This window comes from Sapajus apella, unplaced genomic scaffold (assembly GCF_009761245.1).
Source record: "Sapajus apella isolate SASKATOON/1434 unplaced genomic scaffold, GSC_monkey_1.0 scaffold27, whole genome shotgun sequence".
Classification (NCBI taxonomy): domain Eukaryota; kingdom Metazoa; phylum Chordata; class Mammalia; order Primates; family Cebidae; genus Sapajus; species Sapajus apella.
Window position 1 is genome coordinate 16,292,898 of NW_022436967.1, and position 3,796 is coordinate 16,296,693.

Here is a 3,796-nt window from a genome sequence, read left to right on the forward strand (position 1 = left end):
TTACTTTCTCACTGTGTGTACATTGTTGGTAAGAGTGTAAATTATTACAACCACAGTGTTCCCTTTTCTCCACATCCTCACCAGCATTCCTTATTGCCTGTCTTTTGAATAGAAGCCAAACACAGGAAATAGCCAATGCTTTGATATGTATTTCTCTGAGAATCAATGATGTTGAGCACCTTTTCATTTGCCTGTTTGCCTTTTTCTATGTCTTCTTTTGAAAAATGTTTATTTGAGAGATCCAAGATGGCCGATTAGACCCAACTCCAGTGCACAACACCCAGTGAGAGAGATGCAGAAATCCAGAGATCACCTAGCTCCAACCGAGGTATCAGGTGCATTTCAACGGGTCTGGTCCGATGGTGAGCAAAGCCCACTCAGGGCAGACTAGGCGGGGAGGGGTGCTGCTTCACGCAGAAAATGCATCTGACCAGCAAGTCAGAGGCTCCCCGTTGGCACTCTGGTCCAGATACAGCGCTTCCCCCAAAGCCTCAGCAATACACAGAACAAGGGATCTTTGCCAGTCAAGCACTGGGAATTACAAGCGTGGAGTTGAATAAGAGCCTGCAGACTGAGCTATTGCCTCCTAACTCCGCCCAGAGAAAGAGGGAGCTGTAAGTGGGAGCAGGTGGGTGGGTCCCTACCCCATGACCAGAGAGAGAGGAATCTGAAAGAGTGAGACAGCCCGGTGCAGCTGAGCGGGTCCCTACCCTCCCCCACAAATCCCAGAGGGCTGAAGCTCTGACTCTAGTGGGTTGCGCAGCCAGTGCCACAGGTCTGAGATGAACCCTGAATGATCCAGCCCAGTGGAGGAAGGGCACAACCCACCATTAGAGGGGTGGGACTGGGCTACATGTTTTAACAAAAAGCACAGGAAGCCTACATAGCAACGGGACAGTGTTCTTGACAACCCAGCAGTGCCTACAGGTCAGTGGAAGAGGCAGGCCTAATCTCCCAGTGTAAATAAAAAAGACACAGGAAGCTTCCCTAGTAAACTAAAGGAGTCCCTAGAAACCCAGTAGCACCTCGACAGGCAGACAAGTGACCTCATCAAGCAGCTCCCTGACAACACAGCCAGGTAAATCCACAAAGATGGGGAAAAACCAATGCAAAAAAGATGAAACCATCAAAGACCAGAACACCTCTTCTCCTTCAAGGGATCACAACTCCTCAACAACACAGGATAACAACTTGACCGAGGAGTGCAACGAATTAACAGAAACAGGCTTCAGAAGGTGGATAATAAACTTTTCTGAGCTAAAGGAACATGTTCTAACTCAATGCAAAGAAACCAAAAACCTTGAAAAAAGGTTAGATGAAAAGTTAACTAGAATAACCAGCTTAGAGAAGAACATAAATGATTTGATGGAGTTGAAAAACACAGCAAGAGAACTACGTGAAGCAAACACAACTTTTAATAGCCGAATCGATCAAGCGGAAGAAAGGATATCAGAGATTGAAGATCAAATCAGTGAAATAAAAAGAGAAGGCAAGACGAGAAAAAAGAGTGAAAAGAAATGAACAAAGCCCCCATAAATATGGGCTTATGTGAAAAGACCTAATCTATGCTTGATCGGCGTACCCAAAATATGATAGGGAGAATGAATCCAAGCTGGAAAAAACACTCCAGGATATTATCCAGGAGAACTTCCCAAGCCTTGCAAGGCAGTCCAAATTTCAAATTCAAGAAAAACAGAGAACTCAACAAAGATATTCCTCAAGAAGAGCAACCCCAAGGCACATAATTGTCAGATTCACCAGGGTTGAAATGAAGGAAAAAATGCTAAGAGCAGCCAGAGAGAAAGGTCAGGTCACCCACAGATGGAAGCCAATCAGACTCACAGCAGATCTCTTGGCAGAAACCCTACAAGCCAGAAGAGAGTGGGGGCCAATATTCAACATTCGTAAAGAAAAGAGCTTTCAACCCAGAATCTCATATCCAGCCAAACTAAGTTTAGTAAGTGAAGGAGAAATAAAATCCTTTATGGACAAGCAATTACTGAGAGATTTCGTAACCACCAGACCTGCCCTACAAGAGCTCCTGAAAGAAGCACTAAGCAAGGAAAGGAACAAGTATCAGACACTGCAAAACCAAACCAGTTGGCAAAGACCAAAAATGCAATGAAGAAAATGAACCACTAATGGGAAAGAAAACCACCCAGTAACAAAATGGCAGGATCAAATTCACACATAACAATATTAACATTGAATGTAAATGGCCTAAACTCCCCAATTAAAAGACACAGACTGGCAAACTGGATAAAAAGTCAGAACCCATCGGTGTGCTGTATTCAGGAAACCCACAAAGACACACATAGACTCAAAATAAAGGAATGGAAGAAGATTTACCAAGCAAATGGAGAACAAAAGAAAGCAGGGATTACAATCCTAGTCTCTGATAAAATAGACTTCAAACCAACAAGATCAAAAGAGACAAAGAAGGACACTACATAATGGTAAAAGGATCAATCCAACAGGAAGAGCAAACTATCCTAAATATATACACACCCAACACAGGAGCACTCAGATACATAAAGCAAGTTCTTAACAACCTAAAACGAGATTTAGACCCTCCCACAATAATAGTGGGAGACTTCAACACTCCACTGTCAATATTAGATCAACAAGACAGAAAATTAACAAGGATATCCAGGACTTGAATGCAGAGCTGGACAAAGTTGATCTAATAGACATATACAGAACGCTCCACCCCAAATCCACAGAATATACATTTTTTCTCAGCACCACATTGCACTTACTCTAAAATTGACCACATCATTGGAAGCAAATCACTCCTCAGCAAAGACAAAAGAACAGAAATCATAACAGTCTATCAGACCACAGTGCAATCAGACTAGAACTCAGGATCAAGAAACACACTCAAACCTGCACAACCACTTGGAAACTGAACAACTTGCTTCTGAGTGTCGACTGGATAAACAATGAAATGAAGGCAGAAATAAAGATGTTCTTTGAAACCAACCAGAATGAAGACAGAACTTACCAGAATCTCTGGGACACCTTTAAAGCAGTGTCGAGAGGGAAATTTACAGCAATAAATGCCCACAAGAGAAGAGAGGAAAGATCTAAAATCGACACCCTATCATCAAAATTGAAAGAGCTAGAGGAGCAAGATCAAAAAAACTCAAAAGCTAGCAGAAGACAAGAAATAAATAAGATCAGAGCAGAACTGAAGGAGATAGAGACACAAAAAACCCTTCGAAAAATCAATAAATCCAGGAGCTGGTTCTTTGAAAAGATCAACAAAAAAGACAGGCCACTAGCCAGATTAATAAAAAAGAAAAGGGAGAAGAATCAAATAGATGCAATAAAAAATGATAAAGGGGATATCACCACTGACCCCACAGAAATACAAACTACCGTCAGAGATTACTACAAACAGCTCTACTCACATAAACCAGTAAACCAGGAAGAAATGCATAAATTCCTAGACACTTGTACTCTACTAAGACTAAACCAGGAGGAAGTGGAAACCCTGAATACACCAATAACAAGGGCTGAAGAGGCAGCAGTCAATAGCCTACCAACAAAAAAAAGTCCAGGTCCAAATCGTTCACAGCCGAATTCTATTAGACATGCAAAGAGGAGCTGGTTCCATTCCTTCTGAAACTGTATCAAACAATACAAAAGGAGGGAATTCTCCCTAGCTCATTTTATCAGACCAACATCATTCTAATACCAAAACCAGGCAGAGACTCAACTAAAAAAGAAAGCTTCAGGCCAATATCCATGATGAACATTGACGCAAAAATCTTCAATAAAATACTGGCAAACA